Genomic DNA, 24,071 nt, shown 5'->3' with positions numbered 1-24,071 from the left:
AAAGTCGCTCCTAGCAAATTAATACACAGAGATAATGTAATGCTTCTTTATCTGTTAGCAGCTCACCACCAAATTCATTATTCACGTAATGCAGGCTTCGCAGGTTAGCTTCAAGTTGTTCCCTTTGGTGCTTCAGAAGGAAAGCTCCGGCATTGGGTCCCCACACTCCGGCTCTCAGCGCGTGGGTCTCTGAGTAGCCCTGTGCAACAACGCAAATTAGCGGGAGCTGTTGTGAGCCCCAATCCTCGAGCGATCCATCACTCCCTAAAAATGCACAGCCTTTCTCCAGTCTCTGCTTCCCCGAGAGTCAGCCTACATCGAATCCATTACAGGTTCATCCCAGACGTTCAAATGTGTGCCCTGGGGCTGCTGGTCCTCAGACTCTTGGCGCGGCAACGCTCACCTTTGAAAGCCGGAGAGATTGCTGAGCAGAGTAGCGCTGCTTGAGATCCCATCAACACAAGTTTCATTTTTTGATCCCGACCATCTTCTGGTTCCACTTTTGCGCTTCGGCGGCTCTACGTTCGGCTTTGCCCACTGTCTTCCCGGCCAAATCTATCGCTTTTCAACTTGAAGGGTGCCCACGTAACTGGTCCAGAGCCCCTGGTTCCTGATAGCTACATGGATGGAGATGGTGGCGGAGCGCAGGAAACCTGCGCTTTCCCTGAGCCGCGCTACTTTGTGTTTTCTTCCCGCAGGTACCAAGCTGTGGAGATCCGCGCAGCCCGAGTCAAAAAATCCGCAGCAATCCTCAGCCTGGCCAGAAATTGGGAAGGCAGAATAACGCTCTGCTCGTTAATTGCCAAGAAGCAACCTCGCAGAGCACGAAGGCAAGCCGCGGTCACAAACCAAAGGGCAAAAGTTTACTTTCGCTGAGCAAGTCCAGCACCCCGGGGCGGGTAGGCAGCTCCCGCTGGGAAGCTTTCTCCAGGGCCGTTGTGGACCGGCTTCGGGCGCGTCTGAGAGCGAAGTCTCGGGTTTGCGGCTCTCCAGCTGTGCGGCGCCCACCGATTCCTCCCAGCTGTCGAGGGAAGAGAAAGAAGTTGGGACCTGAGCTAGCCAGAGGCTAGAAGAGCTACTCCTAAAGTAAAACCTTGGAAATGGCTGCTAAATGGGTTGTGTCTCCAGACACCTAATCCCTCCCCTTTCTCCAGCTGAGTCGTTCACCTGCTACCGTCCAGTTTACAGTATACGCGTAGACCCTAAATTGACCAGTTTCCAAAGCAAGGCATCACCATTTCCTAGGCAGTTCTTTTCACGAAGGTCTACGCGAGCTTCAGGACTCCTTAGGGGAATGTTGCGTGGGGGATCCGGCAGGAAAAGCGGCATGAGAGGCGATTGTGTTCAGGAAACGATGCGTTGGCTCCTCTATTCGAAGGACCTCGGGGAGCCCCTGGGAACTCCCCGGCTCACTGCTGCAGCCACTTCAAAGCTCGACAGAAGAGGGGCGGAAGTCGCTCTGGAGGGTGGAGATGGGGACCCGGTTCATTTTTAGTGCGACCTCACTCAGGGTGTCAGGAGAGTAACTGGCCTCAAGGGAAGAGCCGGAAATCCTAGATGTCAGGGAGGACAGGGACCGGAGAGGTGGCCCAACGGATTTCGGGGTTTGCAGTGAGCAACTGACTGCTCGCAGCAATCTGCTAACTAGTGAGGACTGGTCGAACCTCCCCGTCATTTGCATCCCTTAAACCCCGGCCCTTCCTTGAGTCTCCCGACTTCTTGCTCGCCGGTGACCGGGGCGGCCAGCGCGGGCCTGGGCGTGCGTGTGTGGCTGCGCGCTCCCGAGTGTGTGCGCGCGTGTGTGTGCGTGTGCGCGTGTGTGCGCAGCCCGCGCGCGGAGCCGGGCCGCCGGGACCTAGCCGCCCGCCACCCGCCGCCTATCTGGTGTCCCTCCTCTGTGCAGCCACATCCTCGCAGCCTCCTCACCTGGCGTTGGTCGCCCAGCACCCACCCAGCCCCGCTCGGCCGCCGTGGCCTCAGCTCAAAGTTTCTCAGCGCAGACACCTTGGCGAAGGGCTGCTCAGGGAGACGGGTTTCTGAACCTGCTCCTTGGAGTGGCTCCTCATACAGGAGCTCTCCGCCTTGTCCCCACATAACGCTAGCATAAAGTAGATTTTCTAAACTAAAGGAAGATAAGGGCAGGGGGTAGTATTATCAAGAAAAAGAAAGGAGCGGCCACAACTGCGAACATCCGCTTCTTTCCTGCCCGGAGCCCTGAAATTGACTAATGACGGGCCTGTAGGGTTAAAGAAGAACACGAAATAGAAAGCCAAGTTGGCCGAGGAGGGGCTGGATGCCAGGAAGGTTGTCCTCGTCTCCGTTTCTACAGGCGTGAAGATTTGTAGGCGCCTCCAGGGCGAGAGTTTAAACCATCATCCCCTCCTCATCGCGGTGGAAGGAAGAGCCGGCTGAGCGGAGGGACAGGGAATCACGGAAAAGCCTCTGGACTCTGTGCATCGCAGCCTCGGCTTTTGATTTGAAGGCTAGGAAAGAGAATTAACACAGCATCTCAAGGTAAGAAGCAGCAAAACTGCTGCCTGAATTATAAGGAAGAATATTAACTTAAATCAGCGGTAGGGAGGGGATGGTGGGCAAGTTAGGATGATGTCTCTGGGCGTCGCCAAGCGAATGTCTCGGGGTGGGCAAGTCGGCTAGTAGCCAGTGCAGCTGGTGACCAGATGGGAGACAGCAAACCCCGGGAAGTGTTCTGATCTTACACTTTTTGGAAGCTATTGAAAAGCGTAATTGAGCTGGGTTGTCTGTCCAACCAGATTTACAGCGTGCATTTGTGTGTGTTCTTCCTGCCGGATTTTTTTTTCTATTAGCACCGCAGACCCACGCCCTCGTTGCCATAGAGCGCTGTGGGCAAAGCCAGCAACTCTAGGACACCCAGGAAGGTGAGCCTGGCGCAGGTAGGCGGGTGGGGGCGGCGGCGGCAACCCGCGTGTTGGTCGGGGGGCGTGCGGAGCCCACGCCGCCGCCTGGCTGGCTTCCCTGAAGCCGGCGTCGGAGCTCCAGCTCCGCGGATCTGGTGCAGTTCCTCTGGCCCCCGCTAGAGGTTCCCAGCGGACGCCGCGGAGCGGGTGGGTGTGGGGGCTCCGGGAGGCGGAGGGCGAGCGCTGGAAGCTAGCGTGCCCGCCGGGTGGCGGAGCGGGCACAGCACAGGGAGCAAGTGGGGCTGGGAGGGGAACCAGAGCCGGAGTCCCGGCGCGCCTCCTGGCTGCGCGCAGAGCTGCGGGGACACGGGTCCGAATGCGGGTTGAGCTCGGAAAAGCTGTGCCCTGAGCCTGAGCCACAGTGGGGACACGATCCTGACCCGCGCCCTAGGGGCAGTCCCAGGAGGTAACGTCCTTTCCCTCCACTCCCCCAGCCTGGGCGGTTATCGGTAAATTCTCAGCCAGTTACCCAAGGTGGGCAGGAGTGATGGGTGCAGGTCCATGGGGCGTGTATCTAAAGGTGCCTTTCAGTCTTGCTCCGTGCAGTTCTGTGCAATATACGTATATTCGATCAAAAATCCCTTATTTTGTCCGCCTCCTGTGAATATTTGCCTGCTTTAAGGGAAGTTTTCTGCATAAATAAAGTGCCTGGTGGCTGATCTTTGGGCCAGGCTTCTGGTCGGTGAGCAAGGGGACCTGCTGTGCTCTCCTGAGCCGCAGTGGACTGGAGTGCTCCACTCAAGGGGTGGGGTGTGGTAGAGAAAAGAGTACCACACCCTCTTCTTTTTTCTCCCCTTCCGTTTCACCTGATGAAGTATCACCATCTAGCATTTTACTGATTTTCTTTACCAAGGGATTGGCTCTGAGAACAGAGCAAAGCTGTTGAAAGACTTGGAGAGGTAAAGAGAAGGAAGTCATTGCCAGAACGTCAGGATTGGAAGGAGAATGAAGTTAAGCTTTTGTGTAGGGGGGCGCAGTGGAGGTGGTGGGGGAGCAGCGGAGGTGCTGGGGAATAGCCTTGGAGTTCAGATTATTTGATGAAGTTTGATTCATTTCACATTTCAAACTGTCTTTGACATAATCCTTGCTCAAGCCACTAACAAAAGTCATTTCTGCTAGGTATTGCCTTGAGTACCGGTGGCGCTGAATGTTTGATGATTGTCTAAAACAAAAATAATTAAATAAGTGGGTATTGTATGTGCTTGATGTCATTACACTGTATTTGTTAGGCAATGCATTTTTTTTAGTGTGTTATGTTTGTGCATACTCTATGTGGTCATTTTACACTCAGTCGTGCAATTCTAGGGTCCTCTATAGGTGGCTCTTAACAAACAGGACTTGTGATATTAGTAAACCTCCTACAGAATAATACTGAAGAAGACAGAAAACATGATAGGGCATGGACAATTCTAGGAATACTGAATAAAAGCCGAGATCCAGCATTTGGGAAATATTGGGTCCCATACTGAAAGAATGAAAAATGTCTTTCATATATAGGAGTTGGTGGTTAACATTTTAAAGGAAGGGTGCTCTCATCATCACCCAGTAGTGTGCATTACTTCCAATACAATTGAATATGAGGCAGAAAAAAACTGAAGCACTTTTTGCTAAAACCCAGTAAACTGTTTTGTGAAATACTATTAGGTATTTTCACCTTAAGAATTTAAATGAAACGAGTTGTGTATTGATGGTGACTGAAGTGGTTTATCAGTTAGGTGTATGGCATTTAGTATATTTGATTAAGGTAAATATGTAAGTTAATGTTATGTAATATGTGTGTCTTAGTAGAATGGGAATAGGCCAATTTACTGATGTTTTTATTCCAGAGAACACATTGCATGATTTCCAGAGAGATCTATATAAAGTTTGTTATTCACATTTTACATTGGATAGAACTCTGTGTAGAAGGCAAAAATAAATATATTGTTGAAATCTCAAAAAAGATGGCTTATATTAAAATATACTGTTTTAGAAATTATATTATGTGACAAAATGTTAATTGTCAAATGTAGTTAGCACAAATTATTTATTTGTCAAGATGAATTAACCAAGACAAATACATAATAAGGGCTCAGTTTTCTTCTGAAAAAACACCTCTGAAACCAGAGAAGGTTCTGTTAGTATTAAGAATCTGTGTATTTGATACATAAGAGATATGTGTTTCATGACAGGTTATTGAATCAAACTAGTGAGGAGGCTGTTTTGTAACCTCCAATTCAGTTTCAGGACTCCATCTCTGAAGAATTTTCCCTCTAATAAATGTGATCTTTTAAAGAGGCCAAATATGGGAGTGTGCCAGGGATACCAGGAACCTGAAAGCCCTGTGAGTCCTCTGAAACTTCATGTCAAGAATCAGAAGTGATAGGATGTTGTCACAAATTAATTGGCTTGATGCTTCAATTAAAAACTGATTATTATCTGGCTCTGGTAGTCATTATGGTTAATTTCATTTGGTCTCTAGATATTCTGTGAAAGGACTCTAGGTGGAAATGTTTTCCTATAGTACAAGGAGAAGAGGTCACTATATGCAAAAAGGCTTGTCAGTTACTGATTCTCCAATTTGGTTGCATTTTTATCAATAGGCAGGATGGTAAATTAAAAAAAAAAGTTTTCTTAATTTACATGACTATTTCCCTCTTTGTCATAGCCCTCAATCTTTGGGTATTTCATTTATAGTTATGATGAGTAAATATGTGACCAAGCCCCTTCCATGCTTGGTTTAGGGGCTACATTGATGTTAACTACTTTAAGAACTATTTAGTCAGACGTGATCATATGTCCTGAGAGAAAACCAATTGAGCTTAAAAAAGATGTTTGCTAAGGAAATGAAAGGAATTTAGGAGAGACAGGTTAAATACCAAGGAAAAGGTTTACCCATCTAACTGCATGTATGATTTTTCTTTCCTTCAGCAAACATTATTTTATATTAAAAATTTTTTCCTGTTATTTACTTCCATCCTCTCTGTTCCTCTTCCTTCTTTCCTTCCTGTCTTCTTCCCCTCTGTCCTCCCTTCTATCTTTTGTTACTTTATTCTCTCACTTTTGGTTAAAATATTTTCTTCAGAAAGAAACCATGGCAATATATACATAGTTAGTTATTATACATACAACTATCAGTCCATAATTTAATTTTAAATGTGAGGTATTCTTAAAATATTGATTGTTTCATTTATTTTAAAATTTCATGGAGAAGAAGCCCACTAGAAAGTGGAGTTGATTCTCGGGGAGTATAAGGCAGGTGATTCTTGTCTCTTACATTATGAAGGGCTGTAGTGTCCTGTGGCAACTCCACTGGCTTCTGTTTCTGGGAAGCACACAAGCCTGGGTAGTAGTCACTGCAGAGAGATGGGCTGCCTTAAAACACAGTGCATTTGTGCTTTGAGTGATTTATTTCCATGTATTTCATACACTCTCCATGTGCATAATTGTCCTCGTAAGCAAATCTGAAATGTTCATGTTAAGCAAATAGTTGAGCCATATTGTCACTGTGGAACTGTTCAGAGAGTAGTAATCCATTTTAGGAAACCCTTAACTACCTCTAAGTCCTTAGTAAATATAACTACTTTTTAAATATCAGTCAACAAATACAGTTGCTAAATGGTTCTTTAAGTCTGCAGAGAGAATATCCAGTGTCCAAAAATCTCCCAAGAGGAACTGTTTCAATACCACTGGGAGACAGCATGAATTGGGTAGGAAAAACACTGATTTGGGTATCATAAGACTTGAATTTACTGTCTCCTAGGACTAATGGTGTCACTTTTGAAAAGCTCTTTTATTTTTCTTAGGCTCAGTGTTGAATTCTGTAAAATGGGGAAATTTAGAATCTACCCACTCTTATCTTATATTTAAAATTGGAAAAAAGAAAAAAAATATTTCAGGTGCCAACCAAGTATATGTTAGAAATTATAACAGTTGATAGAGAAGTAAATAAAAAATATATTTTAAAAATACCTATAAAGCTTCCAGAATATATGCTTCCATATGCATTTGATAAGAGGATCTTTCTTTTTCTCTTGGAGAAGCTGTTAACAAGTGTCATGCAATTAAGATTTAAATTAATATGTATATATTCTTATGTGATATGATTTTCTAGAAGTTATTAATATGGTATAAACTGTGTTATGATTACTGTGTAAGATATTAAAGTCTATCTGGGATTTTAAGTTGTTTTTAGAGTTCTGATGATAAAGAAGAAAAAAAGTGTAAAATATTTTGAATAAAGTTTAAATTGAGTAGTCCTTTCCCTCACTTTTTTTTTTTTTTTTTGTATTTTTCTGAAGCTGGAAACGGGGAGAGACAGTCAGACAGACTCCTGCATGTGCCGGGCCATCTTTGCTCCAATAGAGCCTCGGCTGCGGGAGGGGAAGAGAGAGACAGAGAGGAAGGAGAGGGGGAGGGGTGGAGAAGCAGATGGGTGCTTCTCCTGTGTGCCCTGGCCGGGAATTGAACCTGGGACTTCTGCACGCCAGGCCGACGCTCTACCACTGAGCCAAACGGCCAGGGCCTCTTTCCCCCACTTTCTAACAGTACATATTTCTTCTTCTTATGTATACTTATTATGACACAAATAGCAATTGCCACTGATTTCATTAGGCCAGTTAACTAATTTCTATGAACCCTTCAAAAATATAAAGCTTGTAAAAAGTTAATTCAATGGTTTAATTTCTGAAGTTGGATACAAAACTAATACAATATCTTAGATCTTACAACAGAATTTGCCCAGGAATGTTTATAGGAATAAAATATTTTATTTTATTTTAGTGACTTAGCTATTAATTATATACTGCTCACAAAAATTAGGGGATATCTTATAATAGCTTCATGTTCATTTTGAAATACCCTCTAATTTTTGTGAAAAGTATATTATTTATAAGGTATTTTCATCAGGTGAGTTAGTAAGAAAGTAAATGATAGCTATTAAATGACTCATTGATTTGAATACAATTTTAAAAATTCCATTGAAATAATTATGTTCTCTTGATAAAATATGAGGCCTGCTAGGATTTGAGTCTAGAATAAATTTTATTACTTTTCTAAATGTATTCACTAGTTAATATAAAGTACAACCTATCTCTAGTGATTGCAAGAATAAGTAAAATTTCATATATTCTTCCTGAAAATTTTAGTGCCATTGTCAATATAAACTGCAAGTATATTTTCTCTAAAATTAATATAACTAAATGCAAACCTAGGGACTTAGCCTAGCAATAGTTATGTATATATTTTTTCAGATATAATAAAATATAGTATCAAACTGTCTATAAAGTGATAATTATTTCATTTACAAAAATCATTACCAAGTTTCAGTATAACAAATAAATGCAAAAATTTGAGATTCCCAGCACATTTCAGTTTCTTGGTGTAGCACTAGAGAGTTTTTGAAATGGATTGTAAATTGGACTGCATAAGAGGATTTTGTGTCTTCATACAATCTCATTCTATTATAATGTAACTGTGGATAACTGCAAGAGATCTATCTAGTAGCCAGCATGAAGGGAAATAATTAGCATAAAAACTGTATTGCTCCTGGTGTACCAGGGGAGCTAACACAGTGCCTTGTGATAAATGTTGATTTTGAAATGGTGGGCTTCATTTGTCAAAGGAAAGAGCCTTATCTTCTTAACTATTTTTTTACTGGACTATGCTATCTCAACATATATTTATAGTTTTAATATACTAGAGATTATTTTATTATATATTGCACAAATATATTTTATGATATATTAAAACTATACTGCTCACAAAAATTAGGCAATATTTCAAAATAAATATGAAGTGATAAAAAGGAGCATTTAATTTTTTGTTATTAAATAATAACATCAGAAAAGCAAATGACAAGTGAAAGAAAGTTGTTCAATTGTGCAAATGAGATGCAAACTCAATTATCGTGATTGAATAGCAAGTGACATATTGGCGGATGTGAACAGAAGCATGTCAAACTGAACAAGAAATATCCCCTAATTTTTGTGAGCAGTGTATGTCACATGTATTACTTTATTATATATCTTATATATGTATATATGCACATATAGACTTTATATTCTCTATCCTTATATATACTCTACTTTATATATATTTTCATATAGGTATATACACATATAGCTAAAAGAAGTCCATGGTCCTTGTGATTATATGTGTTTGACTATGTGACCTACTGCTTTCCAAGCATCCCAAAACTATGGCCCGCCGGCTGCATGCGGCCCCCTGAGGCCATTTATCTGGCTTCCGCCGCACTTCCAGAAGGGGCACCTCTTTCATTGGTGGTCAGTGAGAGGAGCACTGTATATGGCGGCCCTCCAATGGTCTGAGGGACAGTGAACTGGCCCCCTGTGTAAAAAGTTTGGGAAACCCTGTAAGCAAATGATTATAGATTGCAAATTGCTTTTCTTTATAATTTGCTTTTCATTTCATATGTATATAAATGCTAAAACCATAGCTTTGATCTAAACTAATTAAATTTATATCAACTAATACTCAGATAGTTATTAATGTTAAAGTGACTTTCTATATCATGGTCAGGATATAATGATGTATGTGAATTAGTTCTGTTTTTAAGAATCTTATGATTTACTTATAGAGAGAAGTCAATGTAGATGGTAATCTAACAAGAAGTAGAATCATCTATTAAGTCATTCAGAAAATACTTATTATATATCTATACAAAATAACAATACACGAGTTGTGTCAGCAGGCAATTCAGAATAGGGTAATGTGAGAGTATCCTGGGATTTATAACGAGGGAAGAAATTTTTTGAGGTGAGTGTAAATGAACAATAAATATATATGAATATGATATGAATATGATAATTGAAACAATGCAAATTAACACAATAGTGACATAGTCTTGGTGATGTGTTGGGACAAAGATGAAGTCATTAATAGATTTCATGTGTTGGTAAGGGAGGGGGATTTCATATACCATATGTGTGTGTGTGTGTGTGTGTGTGTGTAATTGAATTCATTGTAAACTGGTTCAACAATTCTGAAGTAAAACTTAAATAATTATTTAAAAATATTTATTATAAATATTTGTAATTATTGTTTTCATAATTCCTTTTCTAGGAATTTATCCTCAGAAAAGCTCTACTGACCTGAGTCTTATATATGGTATACTCACAAAAAGAAATACATAATCTGAATGGTTTCATATCTTTCAAAGGAACTGTATTTATAATTAAAACCTTTCTATGCCAAATCAGCTAGTGAATAAACAAAATGAGTTATATTCTTACCTTGAAATAATATTCAGCAATGAAAAAAATGAAATAGTGATACATGCATGTATGAAACCTCAGAAACATTATGCTGAATGAAAGAAGCTAGGCACAGAAGACTGCATATTATATTCTTCCATTTATATAAAATGTCAGGAAAAGCAAATCCACAGAATTTGAAAGTGGATTGGTGTTTGCCTGGCACTGGGAGTGGGGATGGTGAGTGACTACAGGTGGGCACAAGGAGTCTTTGGGGATGGTGCAACTGTTCTATAATTACATGTGGTGATGGTTGCACAAATTTGTACATTTACTAAAAATTATTGAGTTGTTCACATAAAATGAGTACACTTAATGGTATATAAATTTTATCTCAAGAATTAACAGCTGTTAAAAATACCCCAAATTTATAACAAAACAACCCTCCAAAGTCTTTTTAAAAATTTTTATTAATTTTAATTTTGTGTTGACATGGATTCAAGTGTCCCACTCAATATAACCCCCCTCACCTCCCACCCCTGTTCCAAAGTCTTTTAACAAACTAAACTTCAAACACAAGTGACCTCACTAATATAATTTTCTGAACATTTAAGCAAGAATAATACCTTATTGTACACAGTCTTTTTTCAGGAAACTATAGAAAAAGAAACACTTCTCAATTTATGAGACCAGCATTACCAGGATACTAACACTAAGAAAAGTCATTATAAAAATAAAAAACCATGGACCAATATCATTTATGAACATAAAGAGTATTAACAACCAATAGCAAGTATAAATTAACAGTATATAAAAAGATAATACATCATGACCAAGTTGGGTTAATTCCAGAAATGCAATGTTGGTTTACATTAGAAATATTAATCAGTATAGTTCACCATATTAACAGAGTAAAAAAAAAATCTATATGATCTTTTCAGTAGATGCTTCAAAAAGTATTTCTCAAAAAGTATTTGAAAAAATTCAACACTTATTCTTCATAAAAACTCATAGCATAGCCTGACCTGTGGCACAGTGGATAAAGCATCAACCTGGAACGTTGAGGTCACCAGTTCGAAATCCTGAGCTTGCCCAGTCAAGGCACATGTGGGGGTTGACGCTTCCTGCTCTTCCCCCCTACTCTCTCTCTCACACATACTTTCACTCTTTCTCTCTCTCTAAAATGAATAAATAAAATTTTAAAAAGAACTCACAACATATATTCTAGGAGAATAAAGAAACTTCAACTTGATATAGAACATATACAATAAGCGTATGGCTGATATAATACTTACTGGTGAAAGACCACATTCTTTTCTTTTAACCTTGGGAATAAGGCAAGATTATCTGCTCCTGTCACTTCTACTCAACGTTGTAATGGAAATGTTAGTCAATGAAGGGAGGCAAGAAAAAGACACCAAAAGCCAGACAGATTGTAAAGGAAGAAGCAGAACTGTTTAAACATGTATTTATTAAAATTTAAAAAAAAATCTACACATCCCATAAAAATCTACTGGTAACTAAATAAACTTTAAAATACCCATCTGATAATTTCTATGTTACTTGTTTGGTAAGATGGTAAATGGAATGTTGTAGTTCTTTGAATGCTATCATGGTAAGATCGCTAAGATATACAGTGTGTCCATAAAGTCATGGTTCACTTTTGACCGGTCACAGGAAAGCAACAAAAGACAATAGAAATGTGAAATCTGCACCAAATAAAAGGAAAACCCTCCCAGTTTCTGTAGCATGATGTGGCAGCATGTGCACATGCGCAGATGATGATGTAACACCATGTATATAGTGGATTAGCCCATGGCCATGCCAGTCGAAATGTGGACGGTACAGAGGAAAGTTCAGTATGTTCTGTGGCTCGCTAAATTCAAATTCGTGACCAAAGTGCAACGTGAATATTGGTGCGATTATAACAAAGCACCGCCATATAGGAATAACATTACTTGGTGGGATAAGCAGTTGAAGGAAACCGGCAGTTTGGTGGAGAAACCCTGTTCTGGTAAGCCATCAGTCAGTGACGAATCTGTAGAGGCTATACGGGATACCTACCTAAGGAGCCCTAAAAAATCTGTGCATGAGCCCACATTGAACTGCACTGAATAGGTATGAAACTGGGAGAGTTTTCCTTTTATTTGGTGCAGATTTCACATTTCTATCATCTTTTGTTGCTTTCCTGTGACCGGTCAAAAGTGCACCATGACTTTATGGACACACTGTATTGCTAAGGAGAAAAATCTGATTGTAGAACAATACTTAGTCAATGGTAGGTGGATTTCTTTTAAGCACTGAAATAGGCTCTGGTTAATATATTGTCTGTAGGAAGGGGACAGACATTATATTGTCTTTGAGAGACTTACAAGAAAGAACTATAAGCAACTGAAAGAAACTAAATATATAATGAAAATTTGTGTTATATGCACGAATTTACCCATGAGGCCTGGGAGAGGGACAGGAAGAGGTGTGTAGTACGTAGTGAGCAGTGAGAACTCAGCAGAGAACTTCTTTTGTTGTTGTTATAATAAACTAATCCAAACCATTCTTCTTTCCTACTTTACCTTGTTTCCCTTTGTTTCTATCTACTTTCCAACGAATACCCACTATACTTCTCTATCATATCTATTTTCCTTTTATTGTTACATTCTTTTCTAACTTAAAATTATTGCTATATTCTCATCAACATTTGTAGAGAACTTTCTATGGACAAATGCATCATCCTAAACGCTAGGGATTAACATTTGCCTAACACATATCCTGATTCATTTCTTTAATCCAATTGAAACCTTTTTCTTCATATAACTTTAAATATATATTTTTTCTGATAAGAAAATAAACAAACAAAAAAAACCCTAAAAAAAAAGAAAATTAAAACATTCACACCATAAAATCATTTGCTCTAATAGAAGTACATAGTTTACAAAGTAAAAGAGCTTCCTGGAGTTTCTTTCAGCCAAGACTTGGACCACATAGTAAGCCACATTGTACAAGAAGGAGAGAAGGTGAGACTGAGTATGTGTGAGCGAGAGGCAAAGGGTTAAGTGGTCAGAGATACCAGAATGGCCTTGAGAGGATGAATGTCAAAGGGGAATTTTATAAGTACAGTGTTTTACTTTGTACCATGTCACTGCTTCCTGTGATTTGAAAATTTTCAGCAAAATCGCACATGTCTTGGTAGCATTAATGTGATTGGATTCCTGGTAAAAACTGATAACATTATTTTTGTGTCAAAATTGGGGAAGTAATAAAAAATAGCTAGCTTGTGTGAATAAGAGGATACTTTTCCATGTGTATTTTTTTTTTTTTTTGTATTTTTCTGAAGCTGGAAATGGGGAGAGACAGTCAGACTCCTGCATGCGCCCAACCGGGATCCACCCTGCACGCCCACCACAGGTGATGCTCTGCCCACCAGGGGGTGATGCTCTGCCCCTCCGGGGGCGTCGCTCTGTTGCGACCAGAGCCACTCTAGCGCCTGGGGCAGAGGCCAAGGAGCCATCCCCAGCGCCCGGGCCATCTTTGCTCCAATGGAGCCTCTGCTGTGGGAGGGGAAGAGAGAGACAGAGAGGAAGGAGGGTGGGGGGTGGAGAAGCAAATGGGCGCTTCTCCTATGTGCCCTGGCCGGGAATCGAACCCAGGTCCCCCGCACACCAGGCTGACGCTCTACTGCTGAGCCAACCGGCCAGGGCCTCCATGTGTATCCTTAACCATCTATTCCATTTGCCCATGACTTGGATTTATGCTTTCCAACACATCTCTCCAAGTGGTTGTTTACAATGTCCTCAAGCACAGAAGCCTGTAACACATTATTTTGTGTCCCTATATATGGCTTAATTAATATTTTTCTTTGTTCACCTTGGTCAGGTGGCTCAGTGGATAAAGCCTCCTCCTGGCACAGAGAGGTTGTGGGGTCTGTCCCAGGTCAGGGCTTGTACAAGAAGCAATCAGTGAGTGCACAACTAAATGGAACAACTAAGTGAAACAACAAGCTAATGCCCCCTCTCTCGTTCACTCTCACCCCCATTTCCCTTGCCCCTCTTCCTTCCCATCAATAAAAAAAAATTATTGACTCCATAAAAACTCATTCTAATTAATTAAATTAGATTGATTTTCTTTCATTGCCCTTTCTTTCCTAAAGAACTTTTTGATTGAGATAAATGGATGGCACTCTAGAATATATACAAATGTAAGTGATCTCATTTTTGTAGTTGCTAAAATTAGGAAGGAAGTATTTATAGTTGGTTTTATATTCAAGAGTCTCACAGGGTGCTATATGAACTTTCAATAAAAATATTTGCCAGAGAAACTATGATTAGCTTTTAAAATGAAGTATTTTGTCATTTATTACACTTTAAAATAGGTGTAAATAAGATTGACAAAATTAATGTGAAATATGAAATGAAATAAGTTCTGCATATTATTATAATGCTTTTATAGTCTAGCAAAACCCTCAGTCTGAGGGGTTGTTAGGAAGAGTTAGAGTGAATGACTGTCCCATTGGATCTGGAGCTTCAGCTCCTGTGGTCCATTTATAGGTGTACCTACTTTGGATTCCAAACAGGGATTATGGAAAGAAAGCCAAAAGCACTACTATCTGGCTCAGAAAAGAAGTTTCAGTGACTATTATTAAAGTTGAAGAGAGCATATGCAGTCCGATATAGTAGAAATTAATGATTTAAAATGACAGCTTTATAATATGGATAATGATCAGATGTTTTGTTGCTAGTAATAGTAGAAAACCATGGAGAAGTTATTTGCATTTGGAGGGGATTAATCATCTATCTTTCCATTTAGCAATTCTTGTGAGAGAAGGTAGAAGAACTTAGATATCAAGTCAATTAATTGCTTTGTAAGAATAAAGTGGTAATGAATTTAATTAAACATTTATACTGTTTTGAATGTTGGAGATAATATTTAAATGTAAAATAATCTAGTACTTACTGGTTAAACCATTCCATTTTTATATATCTGTAAGTCTCTGTAAATTGAAGTCCCTCCAGCTCAAATAATATTATCTACATTATTCATCCTTTTAAACTACTATTCATTCTTGAGAAACTAGGCTAGTGTCGTATTTGTAATAAACCATTCCAGAATCTCTGGACAAAGGGAAGTCTCTCATCTTTTGCAAGCTTTTGTTGTTATATGTATATTTAAAAATATATTGCTACTTTTGTTCACTGTCTTTCGTATCTTTTCAAACCTTGTGGTTCTTAAGTGTAAAAACCAAATGTTTAAACTTTTAATCATTGCATGCTATCTTCTTTACCAACTGGATATAATATTAACAGTGTTTTTGGAAATAATTTGAAACTGTGTTCTAAATATCACATTTCAATTCATTCCAGGATCCACCCAGCAACACTGTCTGGGGCCCAATGCTCCATACCAAACTATTTTTAGCACCTGAGGCTTCATGTGCTACAATGGAGCTATCCTCAGTGCTCAGGGCCACTCTTCAGCCAATTGAACCACTGGCTGTGAGAGAGGAAGATGGAGAGAAGGGAGAGAGGGAGAGAGAGAAGCAGATGGTTGCTTCTTATGTATGCTCTGACCAGAATCAAACCCAGGATATACATACACACACTGGGCTGACTCTCTATCACTGAACCAACCAGCTAGGGACTATTTTATTTTTGAAAGATACGTTTTTTTAAAAATATTCTCAGCCTGACCAGGCGGTGGCGCAGTGGATTAGAGCATCGGTCTGGGATGCGGAAGGATCCACATCCAGCTGCGGAAGGATCCACATCCATCAAGTTGCCAGCTTGAGCGCGGGCTCATCTGGCTTGAGCAAAAAGCTCACCAGCTTGGACCCAAGGTCACTGGCTCCAGCAAGGAGTTACTGGGTCTGCTGAAGTTCCCCATTCAAGGCACATGTGAGAAAGCAATCAATGAACAACTAAGGTGTCGCAAGGAAAAACTGATGATTGATGCTTCTCATCTCTCTCCATTCCTGTCTGTCTGTCCCTATCTATCCCTCTCTCTGACTCTCTCTCTGTCCCTGTAAAATAAATAAATAAATATATATATATATATATTCTCAAATATATAGTCATTACTTATTAAATATTTTTGCAATGAATTGAAATGTGATATTTAGAACACAGTTTCAAATTATTTCTAAAAACATTGTTAATGCTATTTCCAGTTGGTAAAAGAGATAGCATGCACTGGTTAAAACTTTAAACATTTAAATCCTAACTCTGCCATTGATGCTAATTATTGAACTTTGAGCAATTTCTCGATCTCATATAGTATTAGCTTTTTAACATTAAATAGGTATAATAATGTTTTTCTCTCCTGCACACCTTATATGGAGTTTATGGTAATAGAAAAAGTAATGAGTGAAAATAAAATTATATACACTATACCTATAGAATAAAGTCATTTCATTATTACATACATATATTTAAAAGGTACTGATAAAATACTCTTAAGTGCAATAATGTGTATTACATTTTTAAATGAAATGTGGGTTTGTACAGAAAAGCAAGAACAAAACCAATCAACTAAAAATTCATTTCTTTCTATTGGATTTTCATTGCCTTTTTGTAACATTGTTTTCTCAAATTTTCGTATCAGATGAGTTTGAGTTTATGGATTATGAAAAAGAGCTACAGTACAAATCAGAAGATTGCAGTTTAAAGACCTCATTATAGGTGGATCAGCTGATATTTTCATGTAGTCATTTATAATTTGATTGAAGATTGTTTAGTAATTACTTTGGCTCTGTGAGCACTGATTTATACCATCTCTTCCAAATATAGCCAATTTGCATGAAACATCAGTATTTCACTCGTTTTTATTTTGACTATTTGACCACTTCAAATCCTTGTATCCCACTTCCTCCTATTTTATTATTTGATACTTTCTAGATCAGTGACAGAGGGAAATTCAAGGAGAAAATAGTTACTGATTTAATAGTACTTTGCTTCTGGGAGATCCACTATTAGTGTGTTCTGATGGTATAAGGGGTTATCGCTGTATGCCTAAATCTAGTTTGATGGAAATAAATTATGTTTTTCGTCTCTGCCCTGCATTCCTATTTGGCCAATGTTACAGAGTCTAATCAGATTTTCTGTCACTGACTTTGCTGTGATGGAGCATTTTCCTAGGTGTTTTTTACTTAAGTCAAATTCTCACAGCATTTTTATCTTTCATTTGACTTCATGTATCTGGAAGAAGCCCCACGGTAGTTTAGACTGATTTCTAAACTTTTCTCCATTTTTGTAATAGCTTTTATCTTAATGCTTCTAAGATTCTCTTGGTTATATATGATATTTTCCTCTGATTTTCTGAAGATATTTTGATAGTTTTGTTTTTGTTTGGATTCACTTTGAAGTTTTGTGAGTTTTTTTCCCCCATTTTCTTACTATTCACTAAAACTGCCTTTACCTAACACAATTTTTTTTCATATATGTTTCTTATTTAAGCAAGCAAGTGTTTATACCCTTTGTGTCTACTATTTCCATTCATTCCTGCTCACTGGAGTTAATCTTTTTCTTGCTCATGAGTAAAATCTCAGCTAGGCCTCATATCTTTTTTGCTTACTATTGAAAATAATATGTTCTGTGGTCACTTCTAATCATGTGGTCTCATTTGTAAAATATCCCATTTGTTTAATAAGAAAGTCCTAAATTTAATGAGTGATAAATTTTCCCCCGATTTCAGCTCCAGTCAGCTTTATGCTGACCACTTTTCAGGGAGAAAAGGGGGATTTGGTCAGCCTCTCATCTCTTTCCCCAGACTGCCACCTTGTTTTGTCCTATTCAGGTAGGCTGCCCACGGCTCCACTTGGGTTGACTCTCAGGAAAGTAAAAGTAAAGGTGAGGTGTAACTTGACTGACATGAATGTAATCTTGAATAAGCTTCCACTGGGTTTGGTGGACTCTTTCATTTACCTTAGAAAGGTGTAGTAGGCATGAATGTCACTCATCAAAAATATACATGTGTCCTGCAAACTTTCTGGATTTCTGTGCTTGGGTGAGACGATATGGCCAGTTCTGTTTAAGATTTGTCAACAGAAGTAGCAAATGTCCCTGATAGGCTGAGCTGGTGTGACTGTATCCAGAGATTTTTCTTTTCTTTATGTCACTGTAGTCAACAAAATGATATGTGAATGTCTATGAGGTGCCTAATGGGACAATATGGTTGCATTTTCTATGACACAGGAAATGCATTTTCCCCCCTTCTGCATAGATGCATAATATTTCTCCTCTAGTTCCTGGAAATCTGGAAATATATTCCCTCTGTTATGGTTACTCCATCCCTGTGTGTATTCTTTTTAGATAGGATTTGACATATTGCTTCTGATTTTCCAGAAATTTACACAATTTTGCCTATTCCAGGGAAATTGTAGTCAGCACCTCTCTTTTTTTGCCAAATCTTAACCATAGCCTTTCACATTCAACTCATTTTATGAATGTTTTAAAAATTTTTGAATAATCCTCTGGAACATACCCTACAGCAATGGTCTTAAAACAGCATGCTCTAAGGTATGTATCAAACATTAACCGCTGTGTCCCCTAAGCAACAATGTAAACATTTTAATCTTTTGAAGTGGGTTCCTTAAAGCTTCTTCAAGATGTGAGGTGAGAAAGTGGTGGTGAGATTTACAGCACATCAACAACTCAAAAAATGTTTTTCTTTTACCGAGTTTCCAATCTTTTTGACCACTTAAACTTCAAAGGACGTTAGCTCACAGAACTGACTTTTGAGAATTCTGTTGCAAGTTCTGCATTGATGGCTTAGCACTTCCGTTTAAGAGTGGGAGATACTTGTCAGCTATTGTTTGGTTCTTGGCTTTGGGATCTTAACCAAAACCCACACAGAGTCTCATTTAACACCCTTTTCTAAGAATATTGTGGCAGGGTGTGTTCCCTTAAGATTATTAGAGCATGGTATGTGTCATACAGTATTTCCAAAGCCATTCATAAAGTGAATTAAAAATACATTTGTCCACAACTGCAGAGTCATGATCTCTCTGGGGAATTACAAAAAATGATTTGTGGGAAGCTCTGGCAACATATTTTTTGTTGTTAAAATCAATATGATGCTATGCATAAATAGTGTAAGTTCACTCACTGCTCAGTCAAGCTGTTTGGTATTTCTGCAAGTATTACTAAGTGGAAATGATTGAAGAGATTTAAGCAAAAATGTATTTAATCTTGCTCTTGTACGAAGATCTCGACTAAAACTGATGCTGTCAGTTACTGCACCTTTATTCCAAAAGCTTCTCTGGCTAAAACAGTTAGTGAGTCAATCTTTAAGACTGATTATTTATGTTGTAAGTTATATGGACCCCTCTGGGTTTTGGGGAATGAAAGATAGTGAAACTCTATATAAGCATAATGCATATTTTATATTAATAACATTACCTGGTGTTCACTATAAAATTTTAAACTTAATGAAACTCTGAAAAAGATGTGTTTTATCTTGATATGGAACATTAAATCATTTTAGTTTAAAAACAAACCTAACATAAGCAACCATTCTAGTGTATAAGCACCATTATAAACATTGCAAGTAAGTATTACTATTGTTTTATCTAATTTTTGACTTAGTCATTAATGTCACAGCTATTTTCACATATTTAATATCTCAGCAACATCAATAAAGAGAAGTAGAAATTTTTATAAAAATATTTTTGACTGTTACCTCCTGTCTTTGGGGATGCTATAATGAACAGCTGAAAGTTTGCACAGTGAAAGATTGTGGGTTGATTTTAAAAGGAACATTTCCATACTCTTGATTATACTACTCAATGGCTAATAATCATTCAATTTTAGGTTGCCATTTTCTAAAGAATGTTGGCAATTTAAGCTCCATATTTCTGAGCACCAAATATTTCTTTGCTATGTTTGTAATTTTGTAAAATTATTAAATGTCAGGACTGGACACTGCCACCATCTGACAGCCTTGTAAATTTCCAGAACTGTGGTCTACCATCTAAGCTTTGGAGGAATCTATCAAAACAGTTTACATGACATTATATGGACTTGGAGGTTCTGAAAGAAGGGGATTGATCTGTATTACTAATTACAGTTGAGTATACCTCACAGCTCCTGAGAGTGGGTAAAAAAGTGATTTACTCAATCTAGGATTTTCACTGTGATACCTGATGAACACACAACTATTGGTCCTGAAATATTTTACTTGTGACATATGACATCTTCTTTCAGTCTTCTCTGTGCTGGCCCAGAAAACCAGACATTTGTTTTCTGTCATCTAGAAAAAATTCCAGATATTATGAACTAGATCTTAATTACCTATGTACACTTTCATACCTTTTGCATTGTTTTTTAGTTAGCTAATTTAAGCTTTTATCTCAAATTAGATTGTGGGCTTCTTTAGGGAAAAGAAATGATAGATTACTTTTTTATGCTTGAGTCCTAGCACACTTAAGAATATTTTCAATCTTTGTTTAACACCTGACAAAGATTTTCAGAAACAGTTTTGTAAAGTGATGAGGAAACCATGTTTTATGTTAGTTTAAGCATCTTCTACTATAAAAAACCTCCAGTTGTATAGATTAAATATAATAAATGGATATGTTAAATCTAATGGATAAGATGGGGATATTATGAATAAATAATAAGAATATTTCTTTAGTCTTTAAGAAATTAATATATTCCATGACACTCAAGACACCTCATTGTACATTAGACATCCATAAGATATAATTGAAGTGGTTACTCAGAGGAGAGGAGCAGGTGTCAGAAGTAAAGAGGGACAGATACGTTGACAAAAAGTGAGTTGACTTTGGGTAATGGACACACAACACAATCAGCAGTACAAATGTTATAGAGATGATTACCTGTAACCTATGTACTCTTACTGATCAATGTCACCCCATTAAACAAACAAACAAACAAAACCAAATACTAAGGAAGTTGCTTATTAGTCAAGTAAATATATATTTAGAAATAAGAGAAAGATAGTAGAAAACCAAGTCCTTTCTGAAATTAGGACGTTTTGAGGGTAGAAAGCACATTTTCTCAACTGAAAAGAGATAGTTACAAGGTTCTTGAAAGTCCCAAGGAGTCAGTATAGTTAGGTAACTCAATGCCATCTTGGAGGAGGGCTGGAATAGTTATGACCACCATAGAAAAAAAATAATAGAGCCACAATGTATCAGAAGATATAAAGTATCAACTATTTTCTTCCAGTCTCTCTTAATGGAGTTTTCTGGCACATAAAAATCATCTGTATGAGTTTATTTTTTTATATTCTTCCAAGGATGGAACGTAACTAATACTATGCTAAAAATAGATTATTATTTGCAGCGATGACTTAGGGTATTAGAGCTTTACCTGAGCACAAATCACAGTTGAGATAAGGCTTTCTGCAGCATCAAGGATGCTCAGCTTACATTTTTTGGCAGAGAGCTGGAAAGCTTTGGGTGCCTTCTCATATATGTACCTCTGTGCCGCAATCTGGTTTACTTAGTACCACAGACAGCATGCAGATCTGAATTAGCTATTTTGATAGTAATTAAATTATCATATAAGCAGAGTTTTTTTTTTCTTTTTACTGTTTGGAAACTTTAGAAATCTTTTAGTCTTTTTCTTAACAAATTTTCCTAAATAATAATAAAGCAAAGATAAATAGTTATTAGTTAAATAGTTTTGTTATGTATTATCATTATTCTGAGTTGTTTTGTTTTAATAGGGACAATTTTTATTGATGTGCTCTCTCCTGACCTTTTAAGGTATTCAAACCAGATTGAATAATATTGTCATGGTTAGAGCTGGCTTGGTGACAGTTGCCTTAATGTGGGCGTAAACCTGGAGATACAGTTACTTGACTAAGTCTAAATGTGAGCACTCAATTAATGAAAGCATAAAAGAATAATGTATTCAAAGATTACATGTGTACTGAAATAATTAAGCATCTGTAGCTAAAATATGAACCTTGAACTAAACCTAACATCTCATGCAAAAAATAATTCAAACTGCATAGCTGACTTAAAATTACATAACTGTTAGAGAAAAACATAGGAGAATATCTTCAGAGTTTGGGTTAGACAAAGTGTTCTTAGATTTGGCACCAAAAGTATAGTCTATTAAAAAAATTGGTAAATTATGCCTCATCAAAATTAAAATATTTTATCTGCAAAAAGTCCATAAGAAGAAGATGAAAAAGAAAGTTAAAGACTTATAGACAATATTTACAGGCCATATATCAGACAAGGAACTATTACCAAAAATATATTTTAAAAATCTCAAAGCTCAACAGTAGAAATACAAACAAGTCAATTAGAAAATGAGCTAAAGATATGAAAAGACTTTCTACCAATTATATACAGATGGCAAAAACACACATGAAAAATTGTTCTTTACCATTAACCATTAGGAATGTGAAAATTAAAAACTCAGATTTTGTACATAAATATCAGACTAAAATAATATGAAATGCAAGCAAGGTGACAGAGAAATCAGATCACTCACACTTTGGTGGTGGAAAGGTTAAATAATATAGCCACTCTGGAAGACAGTTTTGCATTATTTTATACAACTAAATATGTCTTTATTCTGCCACCCAGAAGTTGCATTCTTGGGCAATTATCACAGGGAAATGGGAACATACAATAAACAGACTGTGGTATTCATACCATAGAATGTAATTCAATAATGAAAAAGAATGATCTATTAATAAGTACAATAATTTATATGAATTTATAGGAAATCATGCTGAATAAGAATTGCCAATTCCAAAAAGTCACATACCATATGGCTCTATTTATATAATTTTTCTGAAGTGACAAAATTCTAGAAATGTGAAACAGATTAGTGGTGGCCAGGTTTGGGGTGGGGGTTGTGGTAAATATGGTTTTAAAAAGGCAAAACAAAGCATTTTCTGTGGTGTTGGAGCTGTTTTCTATGTGGATTATAGTGGTGGATACTTGAAATTACTCATAGTATAAAACTATATAGAGCTAAATAAACATACACTTCCAAATAAGTATAAGTAATACTGGGGAAGTTTGAATAACACCAGTGGATTGCTTCAATGTCAATATCCAGGTAATGATATTGTAATATAGTTTAGCTAGGTGTTACCATGAAGGAAATCTGGGTAAAAGATATATGGAATTGCTCAGGAAATATTTGAAGATTCAGTGGGGACACTCACAACCTAATCTTCTATGTTGCAAAACTACTAAGGAGCCTCCTACAACCTTGTCATCAGAGTAGATTTGGTGTGGAGGAGGTAAGTGTTCGGATAATTTGTTCTTTCATTTCTTGGAGACTAGAGACTGTTTTCCGACCTTTCCATAGAAAAGTTAAAGGCCAAAATCTAGCTGAAGTTGTCTGGGATATCAGAGCAAAGAGAGAAAGTTACATTAATGCAGGTCTCACTTCTTTTTTGAGAGTGAGGAGGAGGTCCTGGTTCTGGTGGACAACAGGGCACTAGATACCTAAGATGTGTCAATGCCAGAGTAAGTCTACATGGAGTGGACTATGGCAGTAGGGAATCATGGCCCATACCAGGTAGCATTGCAGAAGAAGGTTCTCAGCAAACTCCAGATGGGTTATAAAGACAAGTGAACCTTAGAGTCTCAGAGAAGTTTGAAAGAAAGAGTCAATATTTGAAGCATCTGCTATGTCATTACTGAGTGTGAGCTTTGCAATCTTTTCCTTTTTGCTCCCCTCCCCATCTCTCCACCTTACAAGAGTCCATAGACAACACAGTGAGTAACAAAAGAAGAGTGGTAAAATAAGGTAGAGAAAGAAGTAGAGTTGTGATCATTCCCCTTAATTACCTCCTCCTCCCAGCCTTATTCAAGTTTCCATGACTGAGATAGGCATGACATAAAGGTGAAGAAGCAGCTTTAAATTGAATTATAAAATCAAGTTTTATATGTAAATATTAAATTGGTTATTAATATACCTCAGAGAGATCAGAGAGCTTTGGGATTAGCCTAAGATAT

General features: G+C 38.1%; 1 protein-coding gene across 1 annotated transcript in view; it reads left to right on the top strand.

Annotated features, from left to right (window-relative positions):
• Nucleotides 1–1,459: 1,459 nt before the first annotated feature.
• LINGO2 (leucine rich repeat and Ig domain containing 2) overlaps nt 1,460–24,071 on the top strand; it is a 1,440,550-nt gene continuing 1,417,938 nt past the window's right edge. The window contains exon 1 of the mRNA XM_066257388.1: nt 1,460–2,514. The gene's annotated coding sequence lies outside the window, so the exon portion shown is untranslated. The remainder of the gene's footprint in view (nt 2,515–24,071) is intronic.

The sequence above is a fragment of the Saccopteryx bilineata genome, chromosome 2, assembly GCF_036850765.1.
Source record: "Saccopteryx bilineata isolate mSacBil1 chromosome 2, mSacBil1_pri_phased_curated, whole genome shotgun sequence".
NCBI classification, from domain to species: Eukaryota; Metazoa; Chordata; class Mammalia; order Chiroptera; family Emballonuridae; genus Saccopteryx; species Saccopteryx bilineata.
The sequence above is the reverse complement of the archived record's forward strand: the minus strand, read 5'-3'. Positions and strand labels throughout refer to the sequence as shown.